General features: G+C 34.8%; 1 protein-coding gene across 1 annotated transcript in view; it reads left to right on the forward strand.

Annotated features, from left to right (window-relative positions):
- The first annotated feature begins 4694 nt into the window (after positions 1 to 4694).
- The window catches only part of KCNMB2 (potassium calcium-activated channel subfamily M regulatory beta subunit 2), a 329861-nt gene continuing 316334 nt past the window's right edge, over positions 4695 to 18221 (forward strand). The window contains exon 1 of the mRNA XM_049775225.1: positions 4695 to 4971. The gene's annotated coding sequence lies outside the window, so the exon portion shown is untranslated. The remainder of the gene's footprint in view (positions 4972 to 18221) is intronic.

Here is an 18221-nt window from a genome sequence, read left to right on the forward strand (position 1 = left end):
CTATAGCTTACTTTAAAGTCATAAATAATTGTGAAACAAAGGGAAAGAAATATATCAGAAGTCTTGTTAGATAGAAAAATGTCAATAAATTCTGTTCTTTTTTTAACAGTTAAAAAATGCTTCTCATATGTATATTATGGGTTATTCTATATTAGGAGCTAAATTTAAGTTTTCATGAAGTAAAAGTTCCTGTAGATAATGTGTTAGAAGACAAAAATTATGTCATCTTGGAGGATTCATTCCCAGGTACTTAATTTCTCTAGATGTTTTTTCTCTGTTTCCCAATAACTTTATTCTGAGTATCAAGTAGGATAATGTAAATATATTCTGTAAATTTTAATCTTTCAAAATTTTCATTTTAATAGAAAACTTTTTTTCAGCAAAATAAAGGCTTTTTTAAAAAAAAACAAATAACGGAGATCAATGAAAGACATGCCATTCTGTCTTGAAAATCAAACACTGTGCTTTTTAAAATGTCAAATATTCTTCAACTGTTTGCTTCTAATTACTTTCTTGGTACAAGACTTCAAGTTAATACTAGAGAATGCCTCGTTCATGAATCTGAACTGGGACTGAAGATAACTTCTGAGTGAGCCAGCTTTCATATTCATATAAAAATAACAGGAAGAAAACAGTTTCTAAACTAACTTTTCTGTTGTTCCAAGAAAAATAGTTTCAACACGGGAAAAGTAGCTACTTTCTGTATTATTCAGAGCATAAGTGATATACTCCAAAATATAATTAGCATTTGTATCAATAACAGATAGTTACACTTTCTAGTTATGTATCTATCAAATTTTCATTTTAATAGTGATGACTCATAATGAAATTATGCATTCATCGTTCCATTCATTAAGCCATTTAACTTGCAGACTGTGCATGTAAACTGCAAATTCTTTGCATATGTGATCACATCACCCTCACAGACTTTATTTTTCAGGCTAATATTTGTTAACATACACAAATTCTTTCCAGAACAAGGGTTTTTATAAGTGCATTGAGATTGCAGATGCTGTTGAAAATTTTATCAAGTTACAGATGTACAGAGTACTTTTGCAAAATTTGTTTGATAATACAGTTCTGAAATATCACTTTAGGTCTGCCTTCTGCTGCCCCAAATTTCATTCTCCAAGAACTCAAACCAAAATGCAACGCTAAGTACTCAATTTAATTCTAAAGTCAGCTATTTTCAAGATGTTAGAATACATTCCACAAATTCAGCATAAGGTTTCTATTATTGAAGAAAGTTTGAGTTCTCAAGAAAATTATCTAAAACTTCATTAAAGGGGAGAAACTGTAAGTTTTGGAATGCAGTTGAGAAAATAAAAACAAATATATTCTCATATATATTTTTTCTGTTATACCTCATAGATTTGTATTTTTCTTTTTATTTCATATTCTATACTTTATTATATCTTTTATCCCTCTTCTCTGTTTTCTTCATTTGAGTAACATCTCTTTTACTTTGTTATTTGTTTACAACTTTTCTTTTGTCTTTACCTGTTTCATTATTACTGTAGTTTATAACATCCACTCTTACCATATAATTTTATATAAGTTTAATATACTAATAGACTCAATTTCAAAATCAGGTCTCCTTATTTCAAAGACTGTGCCTTTATCAAATATCAGTCCAGCTCAAGAATCTTCTTCACTCAAAAATTTCTTCATTCTTTTCAGGTTCTCTTCCTCCTTTCCTGTGCTTCCACCATTACCTCAACTAACCATCTTTCACACTCATCCAATCCTAGTCTCTTTCAGCAGCCACCTCAACATCTTCAGGTCAAGTGGCCTTTGCTTCCACCAGGTAAAACATCACTAACCATCTCTGCAACAGTATACTACATTCAAACTTCATCCTAGGGTGATTTAACCATAATGGTTATTTCTAATGGAAATGTGTAGAGTGGTAAGTAAAAATGTGAAAGGGTCTTTTTCTGATTTATTTCAATCAGCATAATATCCTCTTCTGATGCAAATTACAAAGCTCTTTCTCTTAGCCATTTAATTCTTGATTTATTAGCAGTCATTTGCTAAATTAATCACATGATGATTTGTAGGAGAGGAAACCCCCCTCCTCATACATCATGTTATTAATAGTGCTTCAGTTGTCATTTCACATTTTTTATGTTTGAAAATTTGATTCTGAATATCTAATTCAAAATAATATTCTCCAATTTTATTTGTTTGTTTGTTTTAGGAGTCAGACTTGGCAAAGCTAGAGGTTATTCATGGATCAGCACACAAAAATTACTCCTAGTAGACTCCAGGACCAACCGGAGTGCCAGGGAATCAAACTCGAATCTTACTCCCTGTTCTATTGTGAGGGAAACTGAGGAAAAACTGAAGAGAGAAAAATAACTAACAAGGATTTGCAGGAATGAAACCAAGTCTGAGTCACCTGATGAGAACAGCTGCTGCTAGAACAGTAGTACCGAACATTTAGCTTGTGTAGGAATGTCTTGTTCTTTAGAACCATTCCAACTTTGACTGTAACTTTATGTAAGAATGCTTACTCTTTTATTAGAATGTATATTTAAAAAAAAGGCCTGGACCCTTTGTTTGAGTCAAGAGTTGTGAGGACTAACCTTAATTCTTGGTCCCACGGAATAAACTGATTTTACTTCCACCTACCTTGACTGCAATCTCAATTCTTGGACTATTCCCTAGGACTATTCCCTAACATTGTCTCACCATTCTCACACTGTTTTAGGGAATATTGTAAATTCTTTTTCTTTTACCATAAAATAATACTTCCATAACAAACTTTTGGAGTACTTACCAATAAAATTTAAGGTTTTATGAAATCCTAAAAAAATTATTTCCCAACAACTTCATTTTAAAATTCTTGTGTTCTCACGTCTGTGGTGTCAGTTACTCCAATTACAAACTGTGAAACTGAGGTACTGAATGCAATAATTTTATATTCCCCATACTCCTTACAGCTGTGAAAATTTAATTACCCAGGAAGAAATACTTTCTCTTAGATAATCATAAGCTAATGAAAGGTTTGGAGCACTCAACAATTCCTTTTCTATTTGAATGACTGGAAATTTTGAAAACATCTTCTCTTTTCTATACCAACATAAAAGAAACAAATTTTTTAAACTTAAATTCAGTATTTCCTAATTTTGATTTTGCCTCAAAGAAACCACGATTAGGCACTCAATCAGAAAGAAACATGATTGTAGTTTGTAATAAAAGATTTTTCCTCTAAATCACACGTTGTTCTAAAGAAGAAATTGTGACCAGTCAAATAACAACGAAAAGTCATGTACAATCAGGCCATATTCAAACTATCAAGGAATTGGGCAAGAGGGGTGAAGGACAATGGAGAGGGAGAAGAAAAGACAGAAAGAAAAAGAAAAGGAGGGAGGGAGAAAAGGAAGGAGGGTGTATTTCTTTTATCAAACATTTGAGCAATTCAATTATTTAGTTCTTGCACATAATCAAATAATGGATGCCAAAATCATAATAGTATTTCTAGATAGCAAAATGTCCAGTAATTTAATAGTTGTAGTTTATAATCATGCCCTTTGACATTTTGTTTTGTTGCAGCCTTTTTGGTTCTTCATTACATCTCATTTCAATTCAGTAGACATTCAATTTAGTACAGTCCCCTCCATATTAGATCTGCTCCCCCCAAGTTCTCCCCTAGAGCAGTCCACTTAGTTTCCATAGTAACTACTATTGCTCCTGGGGAAGCAGGAGGGGAGTAAGAAAAGAAGTAAAGTGTGGTAGTTAGAACATAATATATATATATATATGTATATATATATTTATTGTCAGTATGACTTATCAAGAACTTTTCTCCTACTTCTCTAATTGTGAAGCACTTAAAACTTTTCAATGTAGCATTTCAGCCTCATCTCTGACCAATGGTTAGAAACTCCTCTTCCATTATTTTATGATGGTAACTGTCCAAAGTGAATTACACACATTCCCACCCTTACCCTCACCCCTCTTTCTTTCCATTTTGACAGGAATGCATGCCATGTGACTGTTTCTAAGTGTAACATAAAGCTTTGTTAATGGGTATCACATAACGAATGGGTTCACTGATTCATATAATTGCATATGATAGGCAACTGAAAATTTTGTATAGATATATATTTTTGTATGTATATCTGAATATACATACCCTTAATAACAAAATTGTATATGTATATATACACACAATCAATCAATTAATCCTAATTTGAAGCCTTCTTATCATTACTGGATCTTGTTATTCACGAATAACAAGGAATAAGAAGGTCCAGTATAGATAAGAATGCTTCAAATGAATTAGGATTGATTTTCTTAACCAATTCTAGAGAATACTATTTTTTCTACCTGGGAAGAACAGAAGTTGTTTGCTAGAAATAAAAAAATTATTGGGATATCTTACAGTGTCTTTTTCCCAACTTGAGTTCCCATGCGAAAACACCCATCCGCAAAATGAATTCTTTCCTCTGTAGTTGGAGGATTCAGAAATCTGATCCTGTAGTCAGAGTAGTTTCGGTCTGGGTTTCTTTCAGAAGGAAGTCTGAGCTCCCTTTCCCTTTTTAATATGAGAATTTAAAAGCAGTGGGGAAGTGATGCTGGACCTATCACAGCATTGCTAACAGACAGCCTATTACAGTATTTAATAAAAACAGAAACAGCATGCCTGTCATAGGCTAATAAATCCTACCTCCTGCACGCTTTAAAAAGAGTATGAAGCAGCTTTAGCGGAGCTTCAGATAACTAATTTCAAGCATGGCTGTCTAGCGTGCCTGTCACTCCTATTGTCCTTCCAAACTCTTTCAGACATTTTGAGCAGGGAGTATGAAAGCTATGAGTTAGCAAGGGTTGTGACATTAATGGTCCAGAAAGGCTTTAGGTACAAGAGGTAAGGATGATTACCGGTGGCTATTTGGAGGACTGCACTGGATCGCTGTCATTAAAAATTAAGCGTGGCTTTTGAGGAAGATGTGAAAACTACCAGAGGTAGGATTTGCATGTAAAACAAAGGAATCTGTTGCTGTTTCGTGCTTTTTGTTTGCTCTGAGCTGAGAGGGTTGGGAATTGCAGCCAGGTGCGGAGCAAGCAGCTGGAAGGGGAGAGGAGTGGGCGACAGCTCTGCCTGGAGCAAAACAGTGTCTAGTATTGTGTTGTGGTGGAAATGCCTCGAGGACAAACTGACTCCAGGCTTGTAGGCTGCTGAGTGTGTCTTCCACGTTGCTTTTCCCGTGGAGTAGAATGCTTAGAGGTCATGGAGAAACCAGTTTGCTTCTCATCTGTAGTGCCAGCTGGGCTGTCTATTAATGTGGTAGGGTTGAGACAAGACTTAGGTGAGTGGGAGGTATAAAGGACGAAGAAAAATCAAGAAGAGGAAGCTATCTAGAAGACTCAAAACCTGTTAGATAAATATTTTATTCCCGTGGTCAAAGGTGGTTTAATAGGCAGAGTTTAGTTTTTTTTTTTTTAAGGGGTGGTGCTAAACAGGAATAAGGATTTCCCTAATATCAAACTTCATATTCAATCTATTATTTTAAAAAATTGGTGGTACCTTCATCCATTTTTCTCATTAAATGTCTAATTCACACTCTTTGTATTATTGTGTCTGTCAAACGCACAGCAAGAGTTTTAGATTCTAAAAGGGGGTTTCTCTCTATTTCTGCTCTTGTTTTAAGCAAATGCCAGAGCTGCGGATGGAAATGGTGATACTTAAAAGGCTTATGGGCTTGCATTTTTACCTTATTCTCTTTCTATAATGAACCACGCAAAAAAACAAAAACAAAAACAAAAACACCACAGTTCTCCCTGAAAAAAAAAATTGAGGGGCAGTTGAGTGCCAAAGTCCAGTGGCTAATAAGTGGATTTGCAGAAGAACTTGTACTGCTTTGTACTTTATTAGGGGATCAGTATAGCTTGATCAGAAAAAGAAATGTCAGGAAATCACAGGCTGAATTTTTTTAAAGGTTGAAATGTAATGATCAGAAACTAGTGTTCTCCCAGCTTGCTCTACAAAGCAAGTTTCAATATTTGTCATTGCATATGACCCTCAGCATGAAGTGACAGAAGCGTAATGATTGAATTCTTCTGTGATGTTGGCATTCAGTGAGGTACTTCGCAAACTCTAAGATGTTGACTTGAAATTGAAGAAATGGATGCATTTACTAGGTGTAATGAATGGCAAAGATGTGTAATTGTTTAAAAAATACAACGTTCTTCAAATGCACCTAAAACTTTTATGATAGTGCATTCACTAAAAATAATACTAAAATATAATTATTTTGTTTTTAGCTAAAAGTCAGAATTAACCCCAAGTAAGTCCTTTTTTTCCTCTGGTGCAACTTGATCAGTACATCATTTAGTATCTGTGTACATAATTATATTCATATACAAAGTTGAAATTATTGCCTTGTAGAGTGTGGCATCTGTAGTTAAAGTTGTGTGTTTCTTTATCCAATGTATAATGAATATTAATGAACAAATCAAATTTCTTGACTAATTTTTATGTCACCAAGAGTACATGGCCACAAAATAACTATAGACCTTTTTATGCAGCTCATAGCTAAGACATAATTTTCTACATCTATGTGGTCAGTAGAATGGGTGACCTTGACCTTGGAGCCCCATTCTCTAACCAGTTGGTTTCACTGATCTAAAACCTATTTTGGATAAATATGAAATACGCATATAGAAAATTACAAACATCAACATGCACAAACATCTCACTGCTGACTGAGTCTTATAGCTGATAATTATTTCTTTTGCTTTCTTTAATTTTATTGATTTGAAAGGGATATTTAGTAGCTCTGGTTTCATCAATATCTTCTAAATCTAACTACATCAGACATTTATTCTAGAAATATTCTGTGCCACATAAAAATTGTCAAGAAAAAAAATTTTTTGCTGTGATCATTATCAGAATATTGGACTCATTTTTTAAATAAAAGACTATTCACGATTTTCACAGATTTATTTAAAAATTACTATATTACATCTTTAAGGTACGTGTGCTTAGATTGGACCCTCAACAACCAAAAAATGTGAGGGAGAGAATATAATTTTTTGTTAACTGTGAAGAAGGCTAATCAGGTAAATGAGTTAATAAAAATCTGCTTGTATGTGTCACAAATTCGTTTCTTTACTAATGTTTACATTGGTAAATATTAACAAAAGAATTTTCAGAGTTTAGTTTCTGTTACATCTAGTAAAAGCAAAGTTACTTAGCTATATACAAGCTAGTATAGAACTCAACCTGATAATAATAAATAGTAATAATAAGCATAGCTTCATTCAGCCTTATTTTCAGTCTGAATGGGTAATATAACTATTGTCTCAATCAAAACAGATTATTAGTATTACAATCATTCTGCTCTTTCTATCTCAGTTAATCACAGTCATCATTTTCTTTTATTGATATATAGAGGATGAGACAGTTTTCAAACTAAGAATCATCTCTTGACTATCCCTCTACTTTCATTAAAATAAATATAAATCTCCAAATACATTCTTGCTGTTACAAATAAAGAGATCAAAATAATTTTATAGAGAATAATCTTAATTAAATGAGTTAACATATTTTATATTTATCTAGTATGATATTATTGGTGCATTTTATAAATTACGTTTCGGGGCCGGGCGGTGGCGCTGGAGCTAAGGTGCCTGCCTTGCCTGCGCACGGACCGCGGTTCGATCCCCCGGCGTCCCATATGGTCCCCCAAGAAGCCAGGAGCAACTTCTGAGCGCATAGCCAGGAGTAACCCCTGAGCGTCACAGGGTGTGGCCCAAAAACCAAAAAAAAAAAAAAAAATTACGTTTCATTTGCTAAATTTTCCAAAAGACATGCATTACACTAATAGTCACAGGAAGAAGATCATCTCCAAAATTTATCAATATATTTTTTTCTAACAATGTTGCCAACTTTTTCTGACCTTTAAAAATTTTATATTAGCCACTATGCCTTTTCCTAAATTCAAAAGTCATATTTGGTCCAAACAATAAGTTCTGTTTTCTTTCAATGCCTCTTCTTCCTTCAATTTCTTAGCATACTATAAGAAAAAACAGGGTCATTTCTTTTAAAATTTATCAATGTCTTCTCATATAGCAAGAGATTGGCTCTTACTTCTTACTTCTTACTTCTTACTTCCTAACTCAGTTTTTCAATAAAGTTTTAAAGAAAGTGTATGTGTGCATGTGTGTGTATGCATGTGCTCATACACATGTATAATTCTTGTTTTGTAGGATTCTTAGGCTCTGGATCTTCAGAATCTCTATCCTTATATATTGGTTTATGCAAGGACTTCATTATAAATTTATTTTATCTATATTCACTAAATGAGAACCATTAAATTTTAAGACCTATTATGAACAACTCACAAATTCTTATCCATAATTTGGATTTTTCATCTAACCAACCTACTTATATATTCAACTATATACATAACATTTACACTGGACTATGTTATAAATACCTCATATTTTAAAATAATGAATATTAGAAAGTTGGAGGCCTAGTATGACAAGCAAGACACCTGTTTTGCACAGTACAACCCTGAATTCAATCCCAGACCTCATATTGTCCCTTGAGCGTTGCTAGGAGTAATCCCTAACTGCAGAGCCAGGAGTAAGCCCTGAGCACTGCAAGTATAAACTCATCTTCCCCAAATGTTCAAAATCAAATTTCTAAATTGCTACACATTTCTTCAGATACACAAATATATAATTGTTCTACTTGATCACAAAAATTCTATTGTCTCTATCCTCAAGTCACATTTGGAATTTAATTATTTCTACTGCTACCACTTTAAACAAGTTGCCACCAACTCTTAGATTTTTATCACTTGGATTTCTTGCTAATGTTACTACTTTTATTACCCATCCCTACTACCAAAGGTGATTTAAAAATTGAGATTACATAATATATTCCTTTCAAAATTCATCAATGTCTTCTCGTATAGCAAGAGATAAAATCAGATTTGTTCAGTGACTCTCATGCCATGTATATAAGCTCCTTTTCCAGATTTCTTTTCGATTCACAGGTTACCCACCACTTTCCTCAAAACACACCACTTCAATTATCCTGATCTTGTATCACTCCCAGAAACCACACACTCCCACACCCAAATACTCAAACCACAAGACCCTAACTCTGCTGTGCCAGCTACTTGAAAAATTATTTTCTTGACTAACTGAGCCACTTGACCCTTTTCTCTTTCTTTGGTCTCTGTCTAGTGTCATTTTATAATGAAAGTCTTCCCTGAACACCATGTTTCAAATGACACCTTCTCAAACACTTTTAGTCCCTGTTTTCTTTTTTTTCCCATGACATTTATTTAATATAATATGGAATTAATTTTTATCATTTAGCTCTTTATCTTAGAATGTAAAATATGAAGCAAAAAAAAGAATAAAAAGAATGTAATCTATTGGAACAGGAATTTTATTTTTTCCTAAAGCATTCAAAGCACTCTTAGTCAAATAAATGAATAAACTTATAATGTCAAAACTGAATATTCACCCCATCAAAATCTATCAGTAGCAATTAACTCCAAGCACTAAGGTTTTTAAGCTCAGATCAGACCCCTGCATTATAATACTCTGTTGCTTGTTCCAAAAGAAATATACTAAGTATCTTAAAGAAAGTCAAATGGATTTACTAAAATAATTTTTTTATTATCCATATAATGGTGAGGGTAAGGGAGGAGAAGCACTGATTCCAATCAAAGTCAAGGTAAATAAAAATTCAGTTTGCTTGAATTTTATCTTATCCAAAAGGTGACTTCTATTTCAAGAACTGATCTTCACAGATTTCTACAAATAACTACAGACATAGACATGTCCTATATTTTTCTGCTCTCTTTTGTAGTCAGAGAAGGGATGTTAAAACCAAATTGTATATTGGCATGGCCAATATTGTGATCTGATTGATAGTTTTCAGAAGATACCCATATTTAGAAAGTGCCTATACCATGCAGAAAGTGCCTATATCCAGATAAGTATAACAAAAAATCCTACTTCCTAAACTGGATGCAAATCATTATTTACAAAGAAATGATTTATAGTATACAGAAGGAGTGTCATATAAAAAGTACACAGTGTCTGAGAAATGTATGTTACAGAAATAGGCCTGGTCTAAACGTTAAGTTCTCTATTTCATAGTTATGTAACCATAGACACATTTAAAAATATGAATGGAAGGGTTGGAGCAGTAGAGTTAAAGGTAAGGTGTCTGCCTTGCAAGTGCTAGCCTAGGACAGACCATGGTTCCATCCCCGGCATCACATATGGTCCCCCCAAGCCAGGCGATTTCTGAGCGCATAGCCAGGAGTAACCCATGAGCGTCAATAAGCCTGGCACAAAACACCAAAAAACAAAAAACAAAAAACAAAAAAAAAAAGCAAAACCAAAATAAAACAAAAAAAATAAAAATATGAATGGAGCCTCAGTTTCCTCATTGATAATTAGCAATAGTAATACTTATCTCTTGGAACTGAACATTCAAAAAATAATGCCTGCCAAGTGATAATTTTTCTCATTGGCTCTCATTCAATTATTGAAGATTCTTGATCAGTAAATATTATACTTTTCATTGAGCAAAATGGAATAGTAAGTTAATCAAATTGCTTAAAATCAAAGCAAAAAATAACTAATATGTTTATCAAGTTGTTTCTTCTTCAGTTGTAAGCAACTATTGACTAGAATGTCATGTTAATGAGCAGCTTTAATGTCAAGTTTTATGACTCAAAGATACCAGTAGTTAGGGATTTATTTTAAAGGGATGATTTGAAGAAAAAGAATTTTTTCTTATAAACAATGTGGGGCCTTTGGATATTTATTTCTTAAATAAGAAGTAACTGCATGGAGCGGTGGTGCAAGCGGTAGGGCATTTGTTTGCATGTGCTAACCTAAGACAGACCTAGGTTCTATCCTCTGATGTCCCATATGGTCCCCAAGCCAGGAGCGATTTCCAAGTGCATAGCCAGGAGTAATCCCTTAGTGTCAATGGGTGTGACCCCCCCAAAAAAAGAAGTAAATGTACCCTTAAACTTTAATTAAACTTAAATACATATCTATTTAATCATTAAGAAAACTCATTATTTAACCATGACACATAATGAAATATTGGAGCACCAATTTTATAGCCCTGAAGACTTTGATTTGTATCCCAGTTATGCATATTGCCTGCTATTTAACTTGGCAGAGCTTCTCTGTCATTAGCAGAAATGTCAATAGTAATATAAGATCACTCATAGGGTTGCAAGGGTTAAAATAAAATAATCTACACTGTTAGCACTGTGCCTAGAGCAAATCAAGTTTATACTACATATTACCTACTATCACTTTAGCTATTATTATTTGATATCAAACCCTGAACAGATATGTTATGACACTGAGAAATTTGATCTATTAGCTTTTATTTCTTGGGTTTCTATGCCTCTAAAATTCATTTAATAAGCACATTCAGGAATTATTTCAGTACCAAGGTAGGCTCAAAGAAAGAGTTCAAGGTGTTTTAGCCTCTAGAGCAAGAGAAACAGAATTTCCTGAAATGTGTAACATTTGCTCGTTTCCTATTAGGCCCTCAAATGAAAGATACAATTCCTTGAAAAATCACCAAAACATCTGCTTTTCTAGATACCAAAATCAATTTTGTGAATTCATATTAAAAGAATTTGAACTTTCCCTTGGCTGTGTCAGGATCCACCTTCAGCATTTCCTGTCCTTATCTACAGCTGCACAGGCTGAAAAACTGGCCAGTTGAATGCATTATCATACAACGTGTCTTCAGAGCTGGATTTGCATAAAATTGGCAATTAGCTTCATCAATTATTCTAGATTTAACAGGACTAATTTCTTAAGGCAAAGAAATTCAATTTTACTGAATTGCTCAAGAGTAATGTGCACCTTCAATTAAACTAGGGGAAAGCTCTCAAATACTAATCCACTATGCAGGTCAAGATTTCTTTTCATTGAATGAGTTGTGCACTTCGTCTTGTACCAAACAACTTCTCAGTTTTCGGATTCTTAAGGGCTGTTTTGTTCTGATTGTAATTGTATTTGGTGGGTGTCCCTTTTAATTATTTGTCTTCACAAATCCACATCTGTGAGTGATACTGGACCTAACAGTAGCAGTTTTTCACTAAAAGTGTAGATATGTCAATGTGATATAAAACATTGTATTTTTAAGATTGTTTTTATCTTTAAATTGCCATAAGATATGGTCTTTTTATGTTTAATGCTATAAGAGACTGTCTTTTATTGTTCTATTATCTTCCTCAGTCCTCAGCACACTGCTCTTCGGTTTGGGGTTCACAGATATTCTTGTCTACTCCCTGGTAAAGTAATAAGCTTCCAAAAGTGGGGTATAGAGGACTAGATTAGAATCATCAGTATTTACAACACCTAGCTGGATTCTTAGACATTGTTTATGTTCAGTAAATCTTCCTGAAATGAATTAATCATTAATTTATACACTCAATTTTGTAGTATCCATTTTTTTCTAATAAGAGTAATGACCAAGTAAACAAATAAATCATGCATCTCTGTGATAGAGTATGGTTTGGGGACAATTTTATAAAAAGTACAGTCCTAGACCTGCCATGTGTGTACTAACCTCTTCATCTCTCTTCTCACTTTGGGGCTTTTTTATATTCTCAGACCCACGTCAAACCTGTTGTGCAGTTTGCCCATCCCTTCCCCTCCACTACCTTGCCTTTCTAAAGAATATGGTGGAGCCTTCCATTTGAAGTAATCTTAAATTTGACAGCCACAGATAGTAAATGTCTAAGCCCTCCTCCTCATCAAAGCCAGAGTGACAGAAGAGCCTGGGTGAGAATTTCAGCTCAGGGGGAGGGGAGGGAATAAATCAACTGTCAAAATGTCAAGTCTGCTGACTTCTTAGGAAAGAAAGAGAAGATGCGTATATTATTAGGCAGAAAGTCTTTGGTTTACATTTGCTAGCATTTATACTAAATAGGGAAAATGTCAACTGATTCCCATATGCAGGTTTCCTGTCACCTTAGTGTTTCTTTGAGTATGAAATTAAAACTTCAGAATATTCTGGACATGGGAACTCATTTTTCATGTTCAAGTCTATTCATTGATACAGTTACTCACTAGTTATAAAGAGATTGACATGTATAAATTTAACCTTGATAATTAGGTTGCAAACTTCTTGAGAACCAACATTACTTTTCAAAATTTTCAGGTGAATAACACTGTAGAAAACACACATGATATTTGGTTTTCTAAATCGTCTTTGATTGATACACACTCTCCTCTCCACCCTATTCCCTGAAGTAACGGCCCTTTAGAGAAGTCAGGTAAATGTCTTATCTGCATTTACCAGGCTGTTTATCTGGAGATTTAGAATCTACACACAAATTTTAATTCCACTGAAACCCTTTGCATGCTATGGTAGAAATGTATGGAAGAGGAAGGAAGAAGGGCTTACAAGTTCCAGCATTGTCTTTTGATTTTATTTTTGCTTTGTATTTTCATAGAATTATGATACTCAGACATAGCTGTGATTGATAATTACCATATTTTTCTCATTATAAGATACACCTGCCCATAAGATGCACATAGTATTTAGATGCTCTCCTCCCCTGCACTCAGACTTCAGCTCCAGGTGGCATTTGCTCCATAAGACAGATCTAACAAAAGTGTATCTTATGATATGAAACATATGGTATTTATAAAAAATACAGTACTAGAAGCATATCCATGTATGTTTATAAAAAGGATTCAATTATCATAATTAATCCCTTACTTTCTGCATGTTTTTAAGAAAGAGCACTGTAATTTGTTACTGCATTTAATATTTTATTAAATAATAATTTGTTTTTGACAGTCTTTTAAAATCATTTCATTATTATTATTATTATTAAAATATTTACTGTAAATTGATGAAGGTTATCTCTTTACTCCACAGTTTTTGTTCCCAAATGAAAATTATCTTTCAAAGTGAAACTTCTTAGATAGTTCAAAATTATACTAGCACATATATAGTGCCAATACACTTTTATTTTTCACACAGTCACTGTTGTTGGTGTCAGGTGTCTGTAGCCAAGGATCTCAAAATATGTCCATATCCTGTCAGAGTAAGGATGATGCAGAGCACCCTTTAGTTTCACTCACTGTTAGGGGGTGATGCAGAGAGCTCAGTCTTTAAAGCAGGTTGTTATTGTTATTAAGTTTTCTGGGTGTTAAAGGGAAGTCTCTGTTGAATAGGTCTATGCCAGAGCAGTGGTAGGATCTTCCCTGGTAGAGGATTGCATTCAGGTGATGTAGTACAAAATATGGTTGTTTTGTAGATGGCATCCCTGGTTCAGGGGTAAATGGACAATGCCCATTCTTTCAAGACATGAGCCAGGTCTTTATGACAATGTTCAGGTGTAAGGTCCTACTGCATTACAAGATTTGTGTGTTCCTATCTCTATAAGATAAGAACGTGTTTGTATATGATTTCCCATTTTAATGTGCCTATGCAAAGGAAGAACAGTATCACATGGTGAGATTGGTGCCTATGGGGATGCTAGAACAAGTCCAACAATCCAATTGACTTGGTTCTTATATAAATGTTAAATGGAGGGACACTTCTACAAACTTTTTTATTTAACAGATAACAAAGGATTAAAAAGTGGGGAAAATAATCTAACTTAAGACAGTGGACTCAATTGTCACCATTTGTGGGAACTAATCAGAAACCTAGTATGGTAGCTACCACAGTTACACAATGAAGGAAGGAAGAGGCTAAGAGACTGCTGAGAGTAAACAAGTAGGAAAAGAGTACTGGCCTCTTCCCAGCCTGAGAGTCCATCCTCTCACTTTTATTTTGAATATATAAGTTACGTGAGTGGGCACTAGCGGTTTTTAAAATGGAGACCAATGAGAAAAAAAATACCAGTGAATATCACGACATCCACCAGTGCTGCATCGGCCCGCCCTCCACCCATGCGTCCACCCTTTAGTGTAGGGAGATAAAGGGGGAAAGACTGAGGGCCACTATAAAGTCCACCTGAGCTGGCAACCAGGGAAGGCCTGGAATAAAGGAGAGATATAGGGGAATGGCTGGGGGCCTGCCAAGCCTCTCAGCACCCCCCCAAGCTAGGGAGTAGGCCTCCAGGATGGGTGTCCCCTAACCCCATACCTGGGAAGAGCTGGCCTCCAGGATCAAGGAACTGGAAGCCAGATATCTTCCTGGCACCTCCCCTGCTATTTCCCCTTGGATAGGGAGGGGGAGGATGCCTGGGGACCCCTAATAGAGTCCCATCTGGAACCCACATCACTAGCACATATATAAATGGTATTCTAGAATATATTTTCTTTTTATCTCTGAGGCAGAGATAACTCTGTATATGCACAAAGTACTTTAGAACAATTAAATAGAAACTGTTGGCAAATATTGCCCATGAAATAATTCTTGAATGATTTGAATTTGGTTTTTATAAGCATCTAAAAATTTCTGAGTGGAGTATTTGTAGCTTCATCAAATTTAACTCTAATTTCCTCAGAAGTTTGTATTTTTATGATAAATCTGGAACTGCTGATTGTCTGAATTTTTTGGGGGGGTCACATCCAGCAGTGCTCAGGGGTTACTCCTGGCTCTATGCTCAGAAATCGTTCCTGGCAGGCTTGGGGGACCATATGGGATGCCGGGATTCGAACCATTGTCCTTCTGCATGCAAGGCAAATGCCTTACCTCCATGCTATCTCTCCGGCCCTTGTCTGAATTTTTATATCTGTTATTTTTAATGAAGAAATTAAAGAGGGGGCCCCAACAATCTGACATCCAGTAGAAACTAAGCGCTAACGTTAGCAGCATAATTTTAACAAGATTTCTTCCTCTCTGTGTGCATGATCAATGATGATTTTTGTTGTTGTTTTATTTGATGTTACTTGTTTCTTGTGAATAGTCAGATGAGGCTTTCTGTGTAGACGACAGAAGGCAACAAGTTATTTTTTTAATAATATCTTTATTTAGGGGCCAGGTCACTAGCACAGCAGTAGGGCATTAGCCTTGGATGCAGCTGAACCAGGATGGACTTTGGTTAGATCTCTGGCATCCCATATGGTCCCCCAAGCCAGGAGCGATTTCTGAGTACATAGCCAGGAGTAACCCCTGAGTGTCACCGGGTGTGGCCCAAAACCAAAAAAAAAATCTTTATTTATACACCATTATTACAAACATGATTGTAGTTGAGTTTCATTCATAAAAAGAATACCCTCCTTTCACCAGTGCATCATTCCCACCAACAATCCCCCCATCCCCCTGCCTGTATTCAAGACAGGCATTCTACTTCTCTCATTCATTAACATTGTCATGGTAGTTGTTAGTGTAGTTATTTCTCTAACTGCACTCACCACTAGGTGAGCCAGTCCTTCCAGCCCTTATCTCTGGAATTTATTACAATAATGTCTTTTATTTTTCTTAAAATTCATAGATGAGTGAGACTATTCTATGTCTTTAAGCACATAAAATTGGATAAATAAAGATTATGTCTAAAGAAGAAGGAAGACTTAGATAATATGTTACCAAAGTTGGAGAATATTTTTTGGTATATAAAAGATAACAGTAAGTTGGGGCTGGAGAGATAGCATGGAGGTAAGGCGTTTGCCTTTCATGCAGAAGGTCATTGGTTCGGATCCCAGTGTCCCATATGGTCCCCCATGCCTGCCAGGAGCAATTTCTGAGCATGGAGCCAGGAGTAACCCCTGAGCACTACCAGGTGTGACCCAAAAACCACACACACACACACAAAAGATAACAGTAAGTCCAAAACAGAACTGGCTGAGAATTTCTCTTGTGCCTGCATTTCAATCTTCTGGACTGCTCTCCTCACTGACAAGTAGATTTCAATATCTATGAAATTGATATGAATAAAATGTAAATAAACAAAAATGGTTAAAATATATAGAAGATATGATTGATTGATGTGTATTATGAAGCTTCTTGTATGGGCTTTTCCACTTCAAAGGTAGTTTTTGATGTTGACTGGAAGTTTCTTGTCCTTGATCCATGATATTGTTCTGGTGTCCCATTATTAATAACCAAAATTTATTCTACATCCTGCTACCCCTTATTGATAGTTGTTTATGTTCTTATCCATTTATTTCTATATTTATTCAATCAACAGATCTTTATTCAAAATTCACTAGTGTCTAGGTTTAATAATTTGTAATAGGGTTATAAAGTTGAGTCAAATCAGAAATGACCCCCTCTACCATGCAGGCAACAATCCTGCAGAAGAAAGACATTATTCAAATAGTCATGAAAATAAATGCAAATTACTAAGTAATAAGTACTAAGATATTATTTAATTATAGTCATTAATATAGTTGAGGAGCTCTGGGAAGGCTTTTCAAATGAAGAGTTGACCAAGGTACTAAATGAAGTAACAAAATTAATAAGCTCAAGGAAAAAAAAAGAACAAATGGAAAGCAGTAGGTTTTTATATGAATCTCTTTCTAGAAAGAAAAAAATGTGCTCACTATAGGGAAAACCTGACATAATTTTTCCACATTTCTGAATCTATGGGGGAGTGGGAGGCTGGGGCATGTGGAAGACAGACAGACAGACAGACAGACAGACAGACAGACAGACAGAAATAGAAACAGAATTCTTCTTGCCTTACTCTCCCTATCCTCATGGAATGTACAATCGAGTGGAAAAATGAATTTTTTATAAAGTAATAAATGAGATTCCAAAAGAAGTCAGAATAAATTGGGACAATGGCTAACTAAGCAGTCACTGTGGCTGGAGTACAGAGATTAAGTAGCACAGAATTAAGGAAAAGGGTGTGAACACATTTAATGGAGGCAAAGGAAAACCTGTGAGATCAGAATCACCCAAAGTATTAAGCAGAAGACTGACAAGATGGTGCCTATTTGCAAAGTTATTTCTGCTTCAGTTCAGATCACAATGAAAAAAAGTAAAACTAAATGTGGAAAAACCTGATAAAAGTCTTTGTAGTTATCAGTGAATGATGGTAGCTGAGATCAGACGGTACTGGGATGCAAAAAAGTAGTAGAAGGAAACATGTTTAAAAAAAACAAATCAGAAAATCAGTGTGTGGCTAAATTTGAAATGATTTTGATAAGAGGAGGCATCAAATATAACTTTATTTTCTGGCTTGGATAAAGAGAGGACAGGTGAGATGATAGAACAGCAGAATATGACTACATTCTCTTTACTTAAAAAAAAATCTTAAAATTGTAGGTTATAGTCTGTGCTCCTTTCTTAT

The sequence above is a fragment of the Suncus etruscus genome, chromosome 6 (genome assembly GCF_024139225.1).
Source record: "Suncus etruscus isolate mSunEtr1 chromosome 6, mSunEtr1.pri.cur, whole genome shotgun sequence".
NCBI lineage: Eukaryota > Metazoa > Chordata > Mammalia > Eulipotyphla > Soricidae > Suncus > Suncus etruscus.